This window comes from Bubalus kerabau, chromosome 3 (genome assembly GCF_029407905.1).
Source record: "Bubalus kerabau isolate K-KA32 ecotype Philippines breed swamp buffalo chromosome 3, PCC_UOA_SB_1v2, whole genome shotgun sequence".
In the NCBI taxonomy this organism is placed as follows: Eukaryota; Metazoa; Chordata; class Mammalia; order Artiodactyla; family Bovidae; genus Bubalus; species Bubalus kerabau.
The window spans coordinates 21,350,760-21,372,977 of NC_073626.1; the positions used below are offsets into that span (position 1 = coordinate 21,350,760).

At 41.4% G+C, this 22,218-nt stretch overlaps 7 non-coding genes across 7 annotated transcripts; 2 read left to right on the top strand and 5 right to left on the bottom strand.

The window, feature by feature from the left end:
• Positions 1 to 8,719: 8,719 nt before the first annotated feature.
• On the top strand, positions 8,720 to 8,792 carry TRNAF-GAA (transfer RNA phenylalanine (anticodon GAA)). Its single transcript has one exon. It is a non-coding gene; the product is annotated as a tRNA-Phe (tRNA).
• A 1,638-nt stretch (positions 8,793 to 10,430) lies between these two features.
• Positions 10,431 to 10,504, top strand: TRNAI-AAU (transfer RNA isoleucine (anticodon AAU)). The gene has a single exon. It is a non-coding gene; the product is annotated as a tRNA-Ile (tRNA).
• A 694-nt stretch (positions 10,505 to 11,198) lies between these two features.
• On the bottom strand, positions 11,199 to 11,271 carry TRNAK-UUU (transfer RNA lysine (anticodon UUU)). The gene has a single exon. It is a non-coding gene; the product is annotated as a tRNA-Lys (tRNA).
• Positions 11,272 to 12,300: 1,029 nt separating this feature from the next.
• TRNAR-ACG (transfer RNA arginine (anticodon ACG)) lies at positions 12,301 to 12,373 on the bottom strand. Its single transcript has one exon. It is a non-coding gene; the product is annotated as a tRNA-Arg (tRNA).
• A 1,163-nt stretch (positions 12,374 to 13,536) lies between these two features.
• On the bottom strand, positions 13,537 to 13,618 carry TRNAS-CGA (transfer RNA serine (anticodon CGA)). The gene has a single exon. It is a non-coding gene; the product is annotated as a tRNA-Ser (tRNA).
• A 1,659-nt stretch (positions 13,619 to 15,277) lies between these two features.
• TRNAV-AAC (transfer RNA valine (anticodon AAC)) lies at positions 15,278 to 15,350 on the bottom strand. Its single transcript has one exon. It is a non-coding gene; the product is annotated as a tRNA-Val (tRNA).
• A 4,370-nt stretch (positions 15,351 to 19,720) lies between these two features.
• On the bottom strand, positions 19,721 to 19,794 carry TRNAT-AGU (transfer RNA threonine (anticodon AGU)). Its single transcript has one exon. It is a non-coding gene; the product is annotated as a tRNA-Thr (tRNA).
• Positions 19,795 to 22,218: the final 2,424 nt, after the last annotated feature.

Genomic DNA, 22,218 nt, shown 5'->3' on the forward strand with positions numbered 1-22,218 from the left:
ATACAATAAGATTCACACATATTAAGTGTAGAGTTTGATGAATTTTGATAAGTGTATTAATTTCCTATTGCTTCTGTAACAAATTAGGACAAACTTAAATGTTGTTGTTCAGTTGCTAAATTGTGTCTGACTCTTTTTAACCCATGGACTGCAGCACACCAGGCTTCCCTGTCCTTCACTATCTCCTGGAGTTTGCTCAAACTCATGTCCATTGAGTCAGGACTGCCATCCAGCCATCTCATCCTCTGTCATCCCCTTCTCTTCCTGTCCTCAGTCTTTCCCAGCATCAGGGTCTTTCCCCAATGAGTGGGCTCTTTGCATCACGTGGCCAAAGTATTGGAGCTTCAGCTTCAGCATCAGTCCTTCTGATGAATATTGATCTCCTTTAGGGGATTGACTCGCTTGATCTCCTTCAAGTCCAAGGAACTCTCAAGAGTCTTCTCCAGCACCACAATTCAAAATCATCAATTCTTCAGTGCTCAGTCGTCTTTATGGTCTAACTCTCACACCCACACCTTACTACTGGAAAAACCATGACTTTTATTTTGTTTTCCATATTTTTAAATTTATTTACCTTGTATCTGTCTCCCAGCATCTTGGGTAATGCCCAGCATGGTGAGATACTTAGGAAGTGAAAAACCATGACTTTGACTATACGGACTTTTTTCGGAAAGCAATGTTTCTGCTTTTTAATATGCTGTATAGGTTTGTCACAGCTTTTGTTCCAAGGAGCAAGGGTCTTTTAATATCAGGGCTGCAGTCACCGTTCATAGTAATTTTCTAGCCCCCAAAAATAAGATCTCTGGTTCCTCTGCCTTTCCTAAATTCAGCGTGTACATCTGCAAGTTCTTGGTTCACATACTGCTGAAGCCTAACTTGAAGGATTTTGAGCATTACCTTGCTAGCAGTGAACTAAAATGGACAGGAATGGGTAAATTTAATGCAGATGACCATTGTATCTACCACTGTGGGCAATAATCCGTTAGAAGAAATGAAGTAGCCCTCATAGTCAACAAGAGTCCAAAATGCAGTGCCTGTGTGCAATCTCAAAAATGACAGAATGATCTCAGTTTGTTTTCAAGGCAAAACATTCAACATCACAGTAATCCAAGTCTATGCCCCAATTACTAATTACTAATGCCAAAGACGGAGAAGGCAATGGCACCCCACTCCAGTACTTTTGCCTGGAAAATCTCATGGACGGAGGAGCCTGGTAGGCTGCAGTGCATGGGGTCGCTAGGAGTCGGACACAACTGAGGGACTTCACTTTCACTTTTCATTTTCATGCATTGGAGAAGGAAATGGCAACCCACTCCAGTGTTCTTGCCTGGAGAATCCCAGGGACGGGGAAGCCTGGTGGGCTGCCATCTCTGGGGTTGCACGGAGTTGGACACGACTGAAGCGACTTAGCAGCAATGCCAAAGAAGCTGAATCTGAATGGTTCTATGAAGACCTACAAGACCTTCTAGAACTAACACCAAAAAAAGATGCCCTTTTCATCACATGAAACTGGAATGCAAAAGTAGGAGGTCAAGAAATACCTGGAGTAACAGGCAAGTTTGGCCTTGGAGTACAAAATGAAGCAGGGCAAAGATTAACAGGGTTTTGGCAAGAGAATGCCCTGGTCATAGAAAACACCTTCTTCCAACAACACAAGAGAAGAAGACTGTACACACGGACATCACCAGTCAATACTAAAATCAGACTGATTACATTCTCTGCAGTTGAAGATGGCAAAGCTCTGTACAGTCAGCAATGACAAGATCTGGAGCTGACTATGGTTCAGATCATGAAATCCTTACTGCAAAATCCAGGCTTACATTGAAAAAAGTAGGGAAAACTACTAAGCCATTTGATCTAAATCAAATCCCTTATGATTATATAGTGGAGGTGACAATTAGATTCAAGGGATCAGATATGATGAACAGAGTGCCTGAAGAGCTATGGACGGAGGTTTGTAACACTGTATAAGAGGTGGTGAGCAAAACCATCGCAAACAAAAAGAAATGCAAGAAAGCAAAGTGATTGTCTGAGAAGGCCATACAAATAGCTAAGAAAAGAAGAGTAGCAAAAGGCAAAGGAGAAAGGGAAAGATATACTCAACTGAATGCAGAGTTCCAGACAATAGCAAGGAGAGATAATAAAGCTTTCTTAAGTGAACAATGCAAAGAAATAGAGATAAACAATAGACTGGGAAAGACTAGAAATCTCTTTAACAAAATTGGAAATACCATCATTTCATGCAAAGATAGGCACAATAAAGGACAGAAACGGCAAGGACCTAACAGAAGCAGAAGATTTTAAGAAGAAGTGGCAAGAATACACAAGAACTATACAAAAAAAGGTCTTAATGACCCTGAAAACCAGGATGATGTGGTCACTCACTCACCTAGAGCCAGACATCCTGGGATGTGAAGTCAAGTGGGCCTTAGGAAGCATTACTATGAACAAAGCTATACCTGTGGCGGATTCATTTTGATATTTGGCAAAACTAATACAATTATGTAAAGTTTAAAAAAAAAACAAAAAAAACAAACAACAAAGCTAATGGAGGTGATGGAATTCCAGCTGAGCTATTTAAAATTCTAAGAGATAATGCTGTTAAAGTGCTGCACTCAATATGTCAACAAATTTGGAAAACTCAGCAGTGGCCACAGGACTGGAAAAGGTCAGTTTTCCTTGCTATCCCAAAGAAAGGCAATGCCAAAGAATGTTCAAACTACTACACAATTGCCCTCATGTCAGAAGCTTAGTGGCTTAGTACAAAATTCTTGTCTTGCAGTTTGTAGATCAGAAGTCTTAAAAAGGCTCTCACTGGACTAAAACCAAGCTGTTGGCAAGTCTGTGTTCCTTCTGGAAATTCTCTTAGACAATTCTTTTTCTTGCTTTCTCTAGCTTCTAGAGGCGGCCCACATCCCTTAACTCTGGACCCCATTCATCTTCAAAGCCAGCAATTGCATTACTCTAATCTCTGCTTCCCTTGTCACATCTTCTTTGATTCTCATCTTCTTATGTCTCTCTCTTCCACTTTTTTTAGAAAACAATTTATTCATTTATTTATTTTTGGTTGCCCTCAGTCTTTGTTCCTACCTGGAGGCTTCTCTACTTGTGGTGATCTGGGGTTCCTCTTCATTTCTGTGTGTGGGCTTCCTTTTTTTGGTGGCTTCTCTTGTTGCTTCTCTTGATCTGGCTCTAGGCACATGAGTTTCATAAGTTGCAGCACTGTCTCAGTAGTTTTGGTCTGTAGGCTTTATAGTCAGGTAAGCCCACAAATTTGATTACTTAGATTAAATGAGCCCATTCTTTGGAGGATATAGTAAAAATCCCAGCAAGTTATATTATGTATATTGATAAACTGATTTTAAAGTGTATTGAAAGATCCAAAATAACCAACAGGATACTGAAGTTAACAATCTGGAGAAGGAAATGGCCACCTACTCCAGTATTTTTTCCTGGAAAATTCCATGGACAGAGGAGCCTGGTGGGTTACAGTCCATGGGGTCACAAGAGTTGGGCATGACTTAGCAGCTAAACCTCCACCACCACCACTGAAGAACAAGGTTGGAGGTCTGACATTATTTAGCTTCAAGATTTGTTATAAAACTACAGTGATCAAGACAGTATGGTATTAGTGAAAGAATAAATAAATAGATCAATGGAACAGAATAAAGAGCCTAGATACAGACCTAAACCAATCCAGTCAACTGATCTTTGACTAAGGAGCAAAGACAACTTAATAAATAATTGTATTTTCAACAAACAATTCAGAAACAACTACATGCAAAATAAAAATGAATCTAGACATAGATCCTATGTCACAAATATTAATTCAAGTAGATGATGTGCATGCACACTTAATCTCTCATTAGTGTCTAACTCTTTGCAAACCCATGGACTATAGCCCACCAGACTCCTCTGTTCATGGAATTTTCCAGGCAAGAAAACTGGAGTGGGTTGCCATTTCAAAAGTAGATGACAAGCCAGACCTAAATGTAAAATGTTAAACTTTTCTGGATAACATAGGAGAAAACCCAGCTGATCTCAGGTTTGGTGATAACTATTTACCACACTACACAGCTTACAGGATCTCAATTCAATGCTCAGGGGTTGAACCTGAGCCAGGGTAGTGAAAGCACTGAATCCTGATCACTAAACCATCAGGGAACTCCTGGTGATGACTTTTTAAAAAATATTTAATTATTTATTTGAGTGTCTTATTTGTGGCATGTGGGATCCAATCCCTCTACCAGGGACTGAACCCCAGCTCTGTGCATTGGGAGATGGGAGTCTGAGCCACTGAACTACCAGGGAAGTCCCTGGAAATGATTTTTTAGATACTATACCAAGAATATAATCTGTGAAAGAAAAAATATTGAAGAATTGGAGTCCATTAAAATTAAAATCTTCTCTCTGTGAAAGCCCATGGAAAGAGAATGACAGACTGGAGAAAATATTTACAAAATACATATTTGATGAAGGAGTTCATGATCTGAGCCACAGTCACTTACATTGAAATAATGATTTTTAAATAATAAATTTAAAAAATTTAAAAAATCCAGAATAGCTATGGCTATCCAAAGTGAGAAAAACAAAACTGAGGCCCTGTATTATCAGATAATATTACTTAATTTTTAAAATAATTTATTTAGTTAATCAGAGGATACTTGTTTTACAATGTTGTATCAGTTCTGCCATACAACAACATGAACCAGCCATGGGTATACATATGTCCCCTCCATCTTGAATCTCCTTCCCACCTCCTGCCCCATACCGCCCCTCTAGGCTATCACAGAGCACCAGGTTGAGCTCCTTGCATCGTACAGCAAATTCCCACAGGCTATCTATTTTACGTGTGGTAATGTACATATTTTAATGCTACTCTCTCAATTCGTCCCACCCTCTTCTTCCCCCACTGTGTCCACAAGTTCTCTATGTCTGTGTCTCTATTGCTGCCCTAAAAATATGTTCATCAGTACCATTTTTTTAGATTCCATATATATTCATTAATATATGAATTTGTTTTTCTCTTTCTGACTTCCTTCACTCTGTATAACAGGCTCTAGGTTCATCCACTTCACTAGAACTGGCTCAAATTCATTCCTTTTTATGGCTGAGTAATACTCCATTGTATATATGTACCACTACTTCTTTATCTGTTCATTTGTTGATGGTTATCTAGGTTGTTTCCATGTCCTGGCTATTGTAAATAATGCTGGAAGATATTATTACTTAATTTTAAGTTAAAGAAATTAAGATAGTCTTATTTTAGTGTAAAGACAAACGTAGGCCTATGGGGCAGAATAGAAAGTCTAGGGAAAAACAGACACATATACAGTTCCCTGTTTGATGACACGGAGACAGTGCAATTCAGTAGGGGAAAAATTGACTTTTCAATAAATAATGCTGGGTTAATTGAAAGAATACATTAAAAAATGAATTTAATACTTATCTCACACTATACATAAATTCAAAATGGGATATAAATTTAAATGTTAAAAATAAAATACTTAAACTTCTAGACAGAAACATAGGAGAACAGCTTCATGTCTTTAGTGTAGGCAAATATTTCTGAACTAGGATGCAAAATAGCACTAACTGTAAAGGCTGATAAGTTGGACTTCATTAAAATTAAAAAGTTCAAAATACAAAATTAGGAGAACTAAAGATGTACCACAAATTGAGAGAACATATTTGCAATACATATCTGACAAAGGACTTGTATTCACAATACATAAAAGCCAACACATTGGAAAAGACCCTGATGCTGGGAAAGATTGAAGGCAGCAGGAGGAGGTGACGACAGAGGGCAAGATGATTGGATGGCATCACCAACTCAATGGACATGAGTTTGAGTAAGCTCCGAGAGATGGTGAAGGACAGGTAAGCCTGGTGTGCTGCATTCCATGCGGTTGCAGAGTTGGACACAACTGAATGACTGAACAAGAAATGAACTACAAATAATTTTTTAAAAAACTGGCAATCAACCCAATTTCTTAAATAGGGAAGAACATATGGGAAGATGTAAAATATCATAATCATCAAAAATACAAGTCAAACTCACAAAGAACTATCACTACATTCTGGCCTGAGTAGCCGAAATTAAAATGATAATACCCAGTATTGGCTAGACTGTGAAGCAACCGGAAGCCTCACAGGTTGCTTTCAGTAGTGTGAACTGTTACATTTGGAAAACATTTTCACAGCACGTAATAAAGTTAAACACACATATATTCTGTAGACCCGCAATTCCACCTTTACATCTATTCAGTTCAGTTCAGTTTAGTCGCTCAGTTGTGTCCGACTCTTTGCCACCCCATGAATCGCAGCACACCAGGCCTCCCTGTCCATCACCAACTCCCGGAGTTCACTCAGACTCACATCCATCGAGTCAGTGATGCCATCCAGCCATCTTATCCTCTGTCGTCCCCTTCTCCTCTTGCCCCCAATCCCTCCCAGCATCAGTCTCTTTTCCAATGAGTCAACTCTTCACATGAGGTGGCCAAAGTACTGGAGTTTCAGCTTTAGCATCATTCCTTCCAAAGAAATCCCAGGGCTGATCTCCTTCAGAATGGACTGGTTGGATCTCCTTGCAGTCCAAGGGACTCTCAAGAGTCTTCTCCAACACCACAGTTCAAAAGCATCAATTCTTCAGTGCTCAGCCTTCTTCACAGTCCAACTCTCACATCCATACATGACCACAGGAAAACCCATAACCTTGACTAGATGGACCTTTGTTGGCAAATTAATGTCTCTGCTTCTGAATATGCTATCTAGGTTGGTCATAACTTTCCTTCCAAGGAGTAAGCGTCTTTTAATTTCATGGCTGCAGTCACCATCTGCAGTGATTTTGGAGCCCAGAAAAATAAAGCCTGACACTGTTTCCACCGTTTCCCCATCTATTTCCCGTGAAGTGATGGGACCGGATGCCATGATCTTCGTTTTCTGAATGTTGAGCTTTAAGCCAACTTTTTCACTCTCCTCTTTCACTTTCATCAAGAGGCTTTTGAGTTCCTCTTCACTTTCTGCCATAAGGGTGGTGTCATCTGCATATCTGAGGTTATTGATATTTCTCCCGGCAATCTTGATTCCAGTTTGTGTTTCTTCCAGTCCAGCGTTTCTCATGATGTATCTATCTAATAAATCAATGATTATGTTCATCTGAAACTATGCACAAGAAAGTTCAAGGGGCCTGGGGGTCCCAGAGGGGGATGGGAGCGGAGAACAACAGAGAAAAGGTATTCATGGGAGGGCATACATCAGCATAGTGCCATGTCCACCTGTTGTTCCCAGTGTCTAACAAATGATTGTCGACAATGATGGCATTTGATGATTTTCTTTTAAAAAGGGTTTGTTTGTTTTAAGGTGGAGAAAGGGAGGAGAGGCCGGGAGTGGGAAGCTTGGAGGAGTGGAAGCTTTTCTCATGCTTGTGATTTGGTGACTACTCTAAATGCTGATTCATTAGGGATTATTACGGCTGATGTCAGTGGGTTGTGGTGATGGGTAGAGGGGCAGAAGATGGGGAGAGAAGAAAAGGGGGAGACAGAGAGGGCACAGGCTCATTTAAAGTGATGAAGCCTTTCCTCACCAAGGATGCTTCAGAAAAAAAGATCTGAAATCCAGAGTTCGAACCAAGTGATGTACACGCACGCACAGTGAGTTGGCCATGGAGTCCTGTTGAATGTAGCACAATGGGGCAAAAGGCTTCCCTCTCCCAGGCCTGCCTCAGGAGGAGGGGAAGAGAAAGGGTGGGCGTGGGTGGGGAAGGCAGAGATCTCTGTTATGCTGGTCCATTTAATGATGTAACTTTACATATTATTTTAGCTTTAAAAGGAAATAAAGGTTCAGAGTTGAAAGGGGGGTAGGGTCGGGGGTGGGGAAATGCCAACAAAAGAACATTGATTGTAATGTGAGAAAAGTGTATTTTTGTATTTTAATAAATATTGTTCAATTAAAAAAAAAAAAGAAAGTTCAGTGCTTTTTATAATAACCACAAATTGAAAGCCAAATGCCTATCAACATTAGAGTGGATAAGTAAATTGTGGTACAACCATAAAATGGACGTTTATAAATAGGAACAAACTGCTTTTAACTGCTTTAAGAAAAAACAGATGAATCTCAAAGACAATACTGAGTGAAAGAAGCCAGACTTATAAGAATGCAGAGTCTACTTGATTCAATATGTATAAAGTTTAAAAACAAATGAGAGGGAACATGAGGGAGCATGCACGGTGACTAAGGGGTGCAAACTTGTAGAGATCATCATGCTGTGCACTTAAAATCTGGGTGCTTTACTGTATATAACTTATACTTTAATAGAATAAAGGAATAAAAATGACTGAAAGAATAGAAGATATTTAAGCGTCAAGCTAGAAATGATCTCAAACGGTGTTGTCCTGAGTTCTAGGAAGCTTACCACTCCAACAAGAAGCTATAAATCACCACGCCCCTTTAGCTCTCCAATTCATATCCTTAAGAAATATACATAAATTTTCTTTTACCACTCTGTTCTTTTGCTCCTCCTATCATACTCACGAAATTTGGGGATGTTTCCCCATTGTCTTATTTTTTTGTTGTTGGTACAATTATTTTTGAAAGGGGAAGTGCGTTATGTTTTCAGAAAACAAGACAAAAAGTTTTCTTACATTTTTCTGAAATGGAGGAAGTAGTTAAGAAAAGACCATTTAAAGAGAGTAGTTGACAAGTTAGTGACCAGTGGGTGGCCGAAATAGCTCAGTTGGGAGAGCGTTAGACTGAAGATCTAAAGGTCCCTGGTTCAATTCCGGGTTTCGGCAACTGTTTTCTTATTTTTGTAATGTGAACTACGAGATACGGACGCCAAACTAAATGTCCATCGCCTTCAAATATACAATATAATAAGTCTATAGTTCGTTTTATATACTGAGCAATTGCATACATTTACCCTCAATTTCTATTGCAAAACGTAATTCTGTGCCTATATACAGTAATTCTTCCACAACTACCAGTAATTCCTTAAGGTAAAGAGGGGAAAAAAACCCAAAGCAAAACACTTAGTGCTTTATATTTGTGTATTTATTTAGATGTTATTAAAGGCATCTATAAGAAGCAGGGCACGAACAATTTCAATTGTCCCGTATTTACAGTAATTCTTTCGGAGTTCAAATTGCTAAAACACGCTCATTCTTTAGCGATGGCTTTCTGAGTGAACATCAGGGGTCTATACACACATTTTGGAATGTAGAAGAATCCTCAAAAGCCAGAAGGTAGTTGATTTGGAAAAGTACAGAGGACGTGGGACTAAGAGCTAATAGATTTCGTTTCTGTGACTTTTGAGCACCTGTAAGCCTTACCAGGACAAGAGCTCTTGAAGACTAGAGAAGTAAAACCTAGAAGACTGGCGGGACTTGAGCTTTCACTATCGAATACTTAAGCAACCACTAGCAACTCACATGGAGAAGGCAATGGAACCCCACTCCAGTACTCCTGCCCGGAAAATCCCATGGATGAAGGAGTCTGATAGGCTGCAGTCCATGGGGTCGCTACGAGTTGGTCACGACTGAGCGACTTCACTTTCACTTTTCACTTTCATGCATTGGAGAAGGAAATGGCAACCCACTCCAGTGTTCTTGCCTGGAGAATCCCAGGGACGGGGGAGCCTGGTGGGCTGCCGTCTATGGGGTCGCACAGAGTCGGACACTACTGAATCGACTTAGCAGCAGCAGCAGCAGCAGCAACTCACACTTCCCCCCTGCACCAGCGTCGGCTTAAAATTCAACAAAAATCATTACTTGTTGATTCATTTGCCTTTAAATGAATATTTTCAGTGAAAATTTAACTAGGGGTAGGTCAGCAGGAGAGTTCAAAAAGTAGGAAAAAAAACAAAACAAAATAAAACAAAAAAAACAATGCAACCCCAGGAAATGTAAAGGGACATTTCCCGAGGCTGCAGGAGATTCCTTCAACTTTAGGTGATAAAAACTATAGCCTCCCCGAGGGCCAACGAGCTCATCTCACTCGATCTTCTCCAACCTCGTGCTTGGATCCTTCCATTCGCAAAATGGAAGATGAATGATACAGAGAATGCACTGTATCACTGGGTGAAAATTTTAATACCAACTTGAAAACATTAGGTCTCTAAGTTACAAATTATTTGCAATTTGTGATACATTAGAGACATGCTTTTAAAAATGGAAGGCTCCCTTCACCCACTGTTGAAGATCCTATTACAGTGCTTTTTCTACAAATAAGCTAGGCTCAATTTCTGCACAAAAATTTCTCCGTGGATTTTCTAGTCCAAATACGAAGAATTGAAATAGTATCGATTCCTCATTAAAATCTATGAATGTGGTCTGAGGGAGAGGGATAAAAAAATTATTATTTTTTATAATTTTTTAGACTAAAAGAAAACTGTAAACCAATTTACTTTCATAAAAGACAGACACTCCCGTGGTGGCCGGTTAGCTCAGTTGGTTAGAGCGTGGTGCTAATAACGCCAAGGTCGCGGGTTCGATCCCCGTACGGGCCATTCCTGGCTTGGTTTTGGACTTATGATACCCGCTGGGTGGACCTTTACAACCCACGGTTATTATAATCTGAGGTCCACAAGCTTAAACGTTTCCCTCGTGGCGGTGAACTTTACCTACGGTGCAGAGCGAGGATACAAGTTACACATTCAGAAATCTAGCCACCTATGAAGATCCTCTTTTGGTATAGTTTGAGGAATTCCCCCTCACTTGGCAGTGATCTCTCCCAGCCTCTGTTCTGCCTCAACGCAGAGAAAGAGGCAAGTCTGTTCTCTTTGGAGATGAAAGCTCCAACGCTACCTTTCCACGCCTTCCTTACAACACTCATCTTCTTTTAAAAAAACAGTGGGGAGGGCATTCCTCTTGGTTCTTCTGTCCACTTGAGGTCCGGTTTCCCAGCTCCTGCGTATGTCCGTAAGATTGACGTTTCCGGCTGGTGGGGTAGATACCAGGGATGAAAAGAACCCACTGGGCCTCAAGGGTGTGTGTGCTAAGCCGCTTCAGTAGTGTCAGACTCTGCTACCCTATGGACTCTAGCCCGCCGGCTCCTGTCCTTGGGATTGTCCAGGCAAGAATACTGGAGGCCTTCTTCCAGGGAGTCTTCCCGACCCAGGGGTGAAACCCTCGTCTCCGATGTCTCCTGTGTTGGCAGTTAGGTTCTGTACCACTAGCGACACCTGGGAAGCAAAACGGAGACGCCCGAACAGGGACTTGAACCCTGGACCCTCAGATTAAAAGTCTGATGCTCTACCGACTGAGCTATCCGGGCTCACAACGAGTATACTCATCCCGAGGTAAAAAACCTTCCTCATCGCGTCTCTACCACACTTTTTGACTCAGCATTTCCATAGATGGCTCTTTTTGCCAGTAGCTATGCGAGGAATGGCACTCCACTCCAGTACTCTTGCCTGGAAAATCCCATGGACGGAGGAGCCTGGTAGGCTGCAGTCCATGGGGTTGCTGAGGGTCGGACACGACTGAGCGACTTCACTTTCACTTTTCACTTTCATGCATTGGAGAAGGAAATGGCAACCCACTCCAGTGTTCTTGCCTGGAGAATCCCAGGGACGGGGGAGCCTGGTGGGCTGCCGTCTATGGGGTCGCACAGAGTCGGACACAACTGAAGCAGCTTAACATACATAACATGCGAGGAAAGGGAGATGGCAATGGCAACCCACTCCAGTACTCTTGCCTGGAAAATCCCATGGACGGAGGAGTCTGGTAGGCTGCAGTCCATGGGGTCGCTAATAGTCAGACATGACTGAGCGACTTCACTTTCACTTTTCACTTTCATCATTGAAGAAGGAAATGGCAACCCACTCCAGTGTTCTTGCCTGGAGAATCCCAGGGACGGGTGGGCTGCCGTCTATGGGGTCGCACAGAGTCGGACACGACTGAAGCGACTTAGCAGCAAGCAGCAGCATACGCGGAAAGAGCTTTGCAGGATGGCCTTCAGAGTCAGGACTCTTTCCAGTTGGAAAAAAAAGACCGATGCAGAAGATACTGGTAAGGAAATTTTTTTTCATTTCGTTTTTCTTTAAAGTTTCGTTGATGTAAAAACCTCCCTTCCAATGGTCTTTTTCAGTCAGTCACTTATCTCAAGTTCAAGAAGCGATGAGAAGTAGGAAGAAAAGCTTTCTGGATGGGTCCTTTGGTGATTCTTGAAGTCTCTTTCAGACTCAACGGACGGAAAATGAAGGATCAGTTCCACGAAAATACATTCGAAGGACTTTAAAAACCTGTTTCAGTATCCTTTAGAAAAGGGTACCTAGAAGGGGGGAAAAAAGGGTCAGCCTAACGAGCCAGCCAGGAGTCGAACCTAGAATCTTCTGATCCGTAGTCAGACGCGTTATCCATTGCGCCACTGGCCCTCGCTGGCCAAGCGCTCCTCATGTTCATATTTTCATCATTATCCACAGTTCATGCCAACCAAAGAAATGATAAAATTTTTTAAATCTAGTAAGGGGTTAAAACCAGAGACTAAATTGACTTCGGGAAAGCATGATTTCTTTTCTGATTTGGTTCCATAACATATATTTACAGAAAATGCTTTCTTTGAAATCAGTAAGGAGTCTTCACTTACTTGCTGACTATGCATTGAAAACTTGTTTACTTGTTTGCTGCTTAGTATGAAATCTCTGTGGACTCAGTTATCTATTTCTTATTCCACTTCAAATCTTGTCTTACCCAGCGTTTATTAGTGCTAGTTTTGAGGTCTTCATTCCGCCCCTCCCCACCTCCGCCCCCCAACACACACACACCCCATTTTTTCCTGCAGAATGTTCATCTGCCCTCAAAATCCTATAAGGGGACAAGGATTCAATAGAAGTATACATTTTAAGAATCTCATTTAACAAACTCAAAAAACAGAATAAAATTGGCTTAAAAATGTACTTAGCTGTTCAAAGTAGGCAAAACAGCTGAAAATGCAACAGTGCTTTTAAAGAGTGGTTTAGTACGTTAAGAAGGAGACAAGTCTTTGTATGGTTTTGAAATTCAAAACAAAGTGAGAATTTAAAATATATTCTCTCCGTGCCTCAATTTCCTCCTTTCTATAAAAGGCTTTCTCTTAAAGAGAGCGTGGCAAATACCGTGGAGTATTATCTTCCATTTTTATGGCTCTCACCTGCAGCCGCTGGTATCAGGACAAACACTGAAGATGGTTGCCTGGGAATGATTTAAAGTAGCTGCAGCTCTCTATAATCACAAGTCACAAAGAGAAACTATTTCCCAACGTCTCCTCTGTTCACTTTGCTACTGTGATCACTCTTACAGACTTAACAAACCATCTCAACGAAGCCAGTATGTTTGAGCGTGATCCAAGCCTCTTGTAGACAGTGGGTAGGCTGGGCTCTGGATGCTCACAGAGGCTCAGACTATGAAAAGGAACTCTGAAACTCTAAGCTGGCTGGCGCCCACTCTCTTTAAAAATACCAGAACTGCCTTTCAAGAGATTTTTCTGTATGCATGCTGCGTGGGACGGCAGTAAATTATTTGGAAGTTTCAAGAGTCAAGGATACACCGAAAACGAGAACGCTGTGAGCAGGATTTGAACCTGCGCGGGGAAACCCCATTGGATTTCGAGTCCAACGCCTTAACCACTCGGCCATCACAGCTCACCGATTCGACTAAAAACCAATATTTATCGTTTCCCTGCAAGGTTGAAAGAAGAGAGGACCACCGGTTTCTGAGTGTCCCCAAGAAGACCTTCTCCAACCCCAAGCTTGCATATTTCACCTAGTTACAATTTCAACTTTTCAGGTATTTAGGCAGAAAAAAAAATCTTGGCAATATTCTTTACTTCAAATTTTCTTTCATTCCGTGGATGTGAGGAAATTGTCTTGTTCTACCTTCAAAATGTGTTTAGATGTGAAAAACTTTTCACCCCTCCAACTGCCACAGCCCTGCTCCAAGAAAGCTTCATCTCGTTTCTGTTTCCTTTTACCTTTATCTAGTCAAAATATCCAGAATATGCGATCTGGTGTGACTTAACCTCTAAGGAAAAGTCAGTTAAATTCCACCAATAAGTCTGAATGAATTCACATCAGAAAGAATCCTCTTAGTCTACTGGTTGGGCTATTGGGGGCAAATTCTGGGCCCTAGCTTCCCATCCGGAGAGCCCAGTCTCTGTCGCCCCCATGTGGTCATTGAATGCAGGCGCGGTCGTTAACTGAGCTGAACACCTGGAGACAGTGTCATTTCCCTGAATGTGGATCAAGTGGAAGCATGCTATTTCTTGTGTTAGGCCCATTCCAAAAGAAAAACCATCCCTCTAAAGTGACTTTTAGCAAAATATATCATGAAATACACACAAACAAGCCGCAAAACTTTTCAACCCTTTCTTATTTCTGGGAAATCCCCAAACTGCTGGCACGTAACTGATTTCAGGAATGCTCAAGATCCTTCCTTTCATCCGAGACCGTTTCCGCCTGCTGGCCTCCCACTTAGGTCGGAGCTGGATGCCAGATGCTGAGTTTTAGGAGAACGTCGAGTTTGATTCCGCTAAAGAGGAGGCTCCCCGCAACAGCCAAAGCCGAGAGACCGCCCTGGGCCTGGGCGGGCTAGGGGTGAGAGGTGGGGGGTGAGCGGGGGGGGGGGAGGTGGGGGCGGGTCTGGCTTGTTCCACTGCGGTTGAATAGCCTAAAATCTAGCCCCACGGAGAAACAGTCCCAGAGGATCTTTCTGGGGTGGTGGGAACAGAGGGGAAGGGCCCTCCCCAAAATGCAGGTAAGAGCCTTCTTTCTCCAGTACAGATACCCGGGGAGTTTTTGAGGACAGAAATCTCCTTTTATCCATCCCCCAACCCCAACTGCTCCCCACAACTCTTCTTTCCCAATCTACGCCTGATGAGCTTTGGAACTACTGGATGGTACTAATAGGAGTAATAATAACTGAACAGTTGTGAGATCGCTGTCTGGTTTCGAAGTGAAGCACTTTTGTCTCTCTGAAGGTCAGGAGAAAGCCACTTTGCAGAAAACCTGTTTGTCCAAGAGAGACGCGCGGCGCAGGCCTGGTGCAGCAGGGGTCTCCTCCGGTTGACCCCAGGCTGGCCCCTCGGTCCTTCCAGCAGGAGGACGCCGAGTGCAGGAGGGGAAAGAGCGGGTGGGAAAGGGGAAACCCGGGCTTCAGAGCAGAGGGCGTCTGGACAGCTTTTCGTTTTAAACCCCTGGGCCTCAAGAGAAGGGCAAATGTGGTATATGTTTTGAAGTCTGGTACCGCAAAAACAACGTACAGAGGTCTTCTGTGGAAATGGAAAACAATCCCCAGGTGAAGCCTGTTTCCGCCCGGTTTCGAACCGGGGACCTTTCGCGTGTTAGGCGAACGTGATAACCACTACACTACGGAAACCAGACATGACGGGCAAACGCTGCTGCTACTGCCAAGTCGTTTCAGTCGTGTCCGACTCTGTGCGACCCCATGGACTGCAGCCTACCAGGCTTCTCTGTCCATGGGATTCTCCAGGCAAGAACACTGGAGTGGGTGGCCATTTCCTTCTCCAATGCATGAAAGTGGAAAGTGAAAGTGAAGTCACTCAGTCGTGTCTGACTCTTAGCAACCCCATGGACTGCAGCCCACCAGGCTCCTCCATCCATGGGATTATCCGGGCAACAGTACTGGAGTGGGGTGCCATTGCCTTCTCCCTGAGGGGCGAATAGGTAGAGGTAAATATTCTTTCTTGTTCTAGGTCTTTGAAATGTTTCCATTTTTCTGTCTTCGTTTTTTTTTTTTTAAATCAATAATAAATACAAGTAGAAATGCGTTTACCAAACACATCTACCACAATGTTCAGAAAAACCTGCTTGAACGGCCAAAAAGTTGGAATGCCCTTGAAGGCTTCCAAGAGAAAATGACACCAAATCTAAGACTTAATAGATGAAAAGAAGTATGATGGTTAGAGGTTAGTAGGGGAATTTTTTTGTTGTTGGGAACTGAACGAAATAGGAATAATCTTTGGGGTGGAGGGGGTGGGAATCCAAGCATTTGAAGCAAGACATGGAAAGAAATAAGACTAAATGGTTATATATGGGCCAGATCAAAGGCAAGATGGATGTGCCTCCCAAACAGGGGAAGGTATATTTCAATTTGAATCTGATGAGAGAGGGAGTGGAGACTAATCTTTAATTCTTGGAGTGTAGATGTCATCTATATTTACACTTAAGGTTTTTTTTTTTTTAAGTGTGATTTACATACATTAAAATGCTCTAAACTTAAGGGTACTTATAGCTCAGTGGGGGAAAACATGTGACAACTCATTCATTGAATAAGCTCAGCAAATAACAATCTGAATAAACATAAAGAAAACTATAACTAGCCAAATTATGTTGAAATTCTTGTAAAACAAAGATTAAAAACATCTTAAAAGCAGCTGGAGGGAAATGATACTACATCTTAGGTTAAATAAAGATTAAATGGAATAAGAAATATTAATTCAAAAGAAGGTAGAAAAGGAGGAACCGAGAACAAGTAGGATAAATGGAAAACAAATAATGATGTCAACTTAAACCTAGATATATATAATTGCTTTTAATGTAAATGGAATAAATACTTAAAAGGCATAAATGGGCTGGCTAAATAGTAAAATAAAGAAAACAAGAGCCTTTTGTGTCCTGCTTACAAGAAATATACTTGAAAAATAAGACAACAGGTTGAAAATAAAGTGTCGGGGAACTATGCAAACATCAACCATTAGAAACCTGGTTGACAAACAGAGGAGACATCAAAGTAAAAAGTAAGACCAAAGATAAAGAACATTTCATAATGATAAAGTGATCAACTCAGCAAGAAGACATGTCAATTCTTATATGAAGCCAAACTGAGAAAACTAAAACAAGAACCACAATAAGCAGAGCTATGGTTGGTGATTTTAAAGATCACTTTTAGTAGCTGATGAGAAACTTACAGAAAAGGGGAAATAGGTAGGAATTGAAGACATGAGCCATAGCTAGTAACTACTCAACTTGATCTAGTTGACATTTATAACACAGAACATCCAACTACTGCAGAATTCCTATTATTTTCAAGTGCACATTAAACCTACACCAAAACAAAAAGGGCCCCCAAACAAGTCTTAATAAATTTAAAAGGATTCAAACAATTTAAAAAAATTTTTTCTGACAATAACAGAATTAAACTTGAGGTCAATAAAAAAATGATAACTAAAAAAATTCTAATACTGGGAAACTTGAGCAGTATGCTGCTACTGCTGCTGCTAAGTCGCTTCAGTCGTGTTCGACTCTGTGCGATCCCATAGACGGAAGCCCACCAGGCTCCCCCGTCCCTGGGATTCTCTAGGCAAGAACACTGGAGTGGGCCGCCATTTCCTTCTCCAATACGTGAAAGGGAAAAGTGAAAGTGAAGTCACTCAGTCGTGTCCGACTCTTAGCGACCCCCTGGACTGCAGCCTACCAGGCTTGCCATCCATGGGATTTTCCAGGCAAGAGTACTGCAGTGGGGTGCCATTGCCTTCTCCAGAGCAGTATACTTCTAAGTAAAATATAAGTACAATGGAAACTAGAAAATACTTTGAATTGAAAGAATGAAAATACAACATGCAACTAAAGTAGTGCTTAGAAGAAAATATATAGGATTAAATGCATATATTAGAAAAAGAAGAAAGGTTTAAGACTGGGACATCTTAGGGAGGAAATGATGTTTTGTATTTTAAGCCAGAGATATATGTCTTCTGGGTTGAGAATGACTTCAGATGGCCAGTCTTGAAGACAGGGAGAACAGGAAGAGGCTGTTAGAGATTCAAGTGAAGAAGGTCCAAGTAAGAACCAAGTAGATGAACAGAGAGAAAAACATCTCACATATGTTAAATGTAAATCAGGAAGACTGTCGTAATTTGATTGGTGGGGTAAGGCAGCAGGAAAAGTCAAGTTTAATAATAGATTTCCAGTGGAAATAATGATCAGTTGAGTTTATGGTGTATGGTGCCAGTGGTACTCATGTGAAATCCTGGTGGCAATGGAAATGTGAGTTTGAAATTAGGCAGAGACCTCTTTCAGACATAGATATTTTGAAAGATCAGCTCCAGGCAGGCAGCCAAGGAAGGGTCAGCTCCAGAGACTCCTCTTTCCCTAACATTTTCCCTCATCACCATGCCTTACTTTTCCACCTTTTCAAGGGACATTCCATTTGAATTTGTTCACCAAACTTTATCCAGTGTCCAAGATGGGAAGTGTATACCTGGACATGAAGAAGAAAGACCCACACAGCTGGCTTAAGACAATGTCAGTTGTACCCTCAGAGCACAAAAGAGGAGCTGTCCATTTGAGGATCCCAAGACAGAGAACATTTAATGGGGAAGGAAGTTTGAATGAAGAATACGGTAGGTCAAGAAAGAAAGAGTAGTTCAACTAAGGAGAAGTCCCTTTAACAAAGACACAATTGAGAATGTCCATGACTTGTTTAAAACTGTTTTATAGAATAACAACCTTTTATCGTTTAGACCTATTAAGTACTGAACAATTCTAGAGGTACAGGGTTTCACTGATTAGATTCAATTCCATTTTAAGAGATTCTTTAAAATGTCAGTCTTCTGACACATTTGCATTCCCAGATGCTCAACAAAGGAGTAATTAATCTGTTAGGCCATGACAATGAGAAGCAAGAAGGTACTTAGGGTGCAATCATTGCCTGTAGAATTTTGTACACATTACTAAGTATGGGGAAGTGGACATTTGTAGAGCCTAATTATTTTAAGATATATCTTAGAATGTCAGAAGAAACAGCAGATAAGCAGAAACATCTTTGTTTTTAGGATTTAATGTCTTTATCAGAACTTTTATGTAAAAATCTGTCTAGAAAAAAGTGTAAGACTTCATTTTTCTCTAAACTCATGCTAGATGCTTTATATGCTTTGTCACTAACCACTCTTCTTTGTCACGAACCATTTGTCTCTTTTCAAAAACTTCAGTGATGACCTAGAGTCCAGAATCACTTGAAAAGTAGAAACAGCTATTATAGTACTCAACATTTACATTAGGTGTTTTTGGTTTTTTTTTTTTAGCCCTTTCTCTTTTTTCCCCCTTACCTTCTTTAGGATGAGGCTAAGAGCAGAAATGCAAAGCAAAATTGAAGGCTTCCTAGAAGTGGTGAGTAGCAAGAAAAGGTTCAATGACAGAGAATTTAAACTAATCACTTCTGATCATAGGTCTTCCTACCCTATCCATTGTTCCTTAAAGATGCTTGGTACTAATACTTCTACATATTACCTTGAAATTAGAAAAGCCATTAGCTATTTAATAGTCTATAAAAAAAAAAAACACACAAAACTTGAGTGCCAACCCTACTCCAAGTGTATCTGAGGTTGCAAAAAAATAGTTAAAGCTCTCCAGTAATCAGACAAATCTAAAGGATATCTGAAAGGGCATGTATTTAAAGCTGTTGAATCTCCTTCACTTGATTCCAATAGTTAGACAAAAGGGCAAACCTCTGCTAGGCTAGATTACCTATTCACTGCTAATATCATGATTCAGACAAACAATCAGGGTCCTTAAATTACTTCTGATCTATGATTTGGGAATGCTTCTCGGGGTATTCTTTACCCTTTTACCTCTGTCCTCTTCTACAAAGTACCCCATTTTTCCCAAGCAAAGCTTAAGTTCTGAGTATTAGGATATTCATCCAGTGTCAATTCAAGTTAGTTTCTACTCACTTAGAGAAAAGTATTTTCTGAGTTTTCGCAAAAACCAGAGTTAGAGTAAGACTCTGAGAGGCCCCGCTGGGATTCGAACCCAGGATCTCCTGTTTACTAGACAGGCGCTTTAACCAGCTAAGCCACGGAGCCCATCTTAGCAAGACGTTTAGTTATACTCTATCTGAACTTAATTTCATATGTCTCTTCGCTATAATGAATTTAGAAACTGGTTTGCCAGGTGATAAAAGCGGCGGGGGTGGGGTGGGGGGTAGGTTGGGGGTGGGGGGGTGGGGAGGAGGGGAGGAGGGGAAGCAAACTTGTGTCAGTCAAAACCAAAGAAAAATGTTCTTTTGGAAGAATAAATACAGGTACTAGATTAAGATGACTATCTCCTCATGAGAAATTGTTTCAGAGTGGACATCACTGGATTCAACTAGACTATAAACTCTGGCAACGGGCGTGTGTGTCGGGGGTGGGGGCTGGGGGGTTGTATGAAGTGTTAGGGGTGGGGGAGTGTGTGTCAGAGACCTTTGTTGAAGCCTAAAAGAAAAAAATGAAATGATCTTCTATTAGCCATCATATTATTTTAGCCACACCTGCTCTCTTCTATATTAGTGTGTTGAAGGAGGGGTTACTGATCAAAGATACTGGTCAAAAGTATGTATTTGACACAAGATTTCTGAAAGAACAGTGGTGTGATGCACCTGTCAAATCACCCTCCAGAATGGTGGCACTTATTTCTCCACTTCAGGAATGTTGACTTCTAATGGCTTACGGCTGGGTTACTCGGCGCTATCCGCAACAGACAAGAGGGAAACCTTGCTCAACAGTACACCAACCCTTGAGTGTAGCTCAAATCCAGCCTCAATTCAGAATATTACTAAAGGGCCATTTCAGGTTCAGATATCCTGGTAAGCTGAACTGAGGCTTCTTTTACAACATCAAGTTCAACTTTTGCCTCTTCCTAATCCTGTTTCCTTCACCCTCTTATTGCGGTCGATTCTAAGAGTGGTCCCAATAAGACTCTAACACCATCTTACACCAGGCTCAAGGAGAAGCAATTGGTTATCTCTGAGGAATTTTAGCAGCAGCCATCCCCAGAAAAGGCTGCTGCCAGCTGGAGCTGCTATGAATCAGCAGAGGCGGCGGGGTAGGGGTCGGGGGTGGGGGCTAGGGGTGGAGGAGGAGGCAAGCTCTGGCCCTGCAGCCGGCCTCGCAGCCTCCCCTGGGTCACTGCTTTGGCATCTCTATCTCCATCGCAATGTTTATTTCCCAGGAAACTGACCTTTAACACAAAGCAAGCAACTGCAGTCTACCATCTAAGTCTGAATAGGGCCCAGGTTCTCAAAAACCACTTAAACATACCAAGTACCTGAGTAGAACCAGAATGTCAGGTACTACTAATAATATTCTGCTATACAAACTTTCAGAATTTTCACCAAAGAACAAAACAAATGAAGACATCTACAAGTTGATTAAAAGATGTACAAAGTTAGTGAAAGGTGCTGAAGGGCCAGAAGAATCATTTATATGTATGATATTAAAAGCAAAATTTTAGTGAAATGGAAAGCAAGAAAAAAAATGGCAGATTCAGCCAACCAAAGAGTATGATTCCCATTTCCAGGAAAAAAAAAAAGTGAATACCAAGTATTATATTTAAAACTTTATTTACTAGCAGTGCCTATCCAAAAGAAACTATGTAATTTACATAAATACCTATGCAAACAGGTCAATTCAGTTCAATCCCTCAGTCCAGTCTGACTCTCTGCAACCCCACGGAGTGCAGCACCCCAGGCTTCCCTGTCCATCACCAACTCCTGGAGCGTCCAACTATCTCATCCTCTGTTGTCCCCTTCTCCTCCTGCCTTCAATCTTTCCCAGCATCAGAGAAAGATTTTTCCAGTGAGTCAGTACTTTGCATCATGTGGCCAAAATATTGGAGTTTCAACTTCAGCATCAGTCCTTCCAATGAATATTCAGGACTAATTTCTTTTAGGATTGACTGGTTTGACCTCCTTGCTGTCCAAGGGACTCTCAAGAGTCTTCTCCAACACCACACTTCAAAAGCATCAGTTCTCCAGTACTCAGCATTCTTTATAGTCCAACTCTCATATCCACACATGACTACTGGAAAACCATAGCTTTGACTAGACAGACCTTTGTGGGCCAAGTAATGTCTCTGCTTTTTAATATGCTGTCTAGGTTGGTCATAGCTTTTCTTCCAAGGAGCAAGCATCTTTCGATTTCATGGCTGCAGTCACCATCTGCAGTGATTTTGGAGCCCCCCAAATAAAGTCTCTCATTGTTTCCATTGTTTCCTCATCTATTTGCCATGAACTGATGGGACAGGATGCCATGATCTTATTTTTTTGAATGTTGAGTTTTAAGCCAACCTTTTCACTCTCCTCTTTTACTTTCATCAAAAGGCTCTTTAGTTCCTCTTCATTTTCTGCCATAAGGGTGGTGTCATCCGTACATATGAGGTTATTGATATTTCTCCCTGCAATCTTGATTCCAGCTTGTGCCTCATCCAGTCCAGCATTTCACATGATGTACTCTGCATATAAGTTAAAT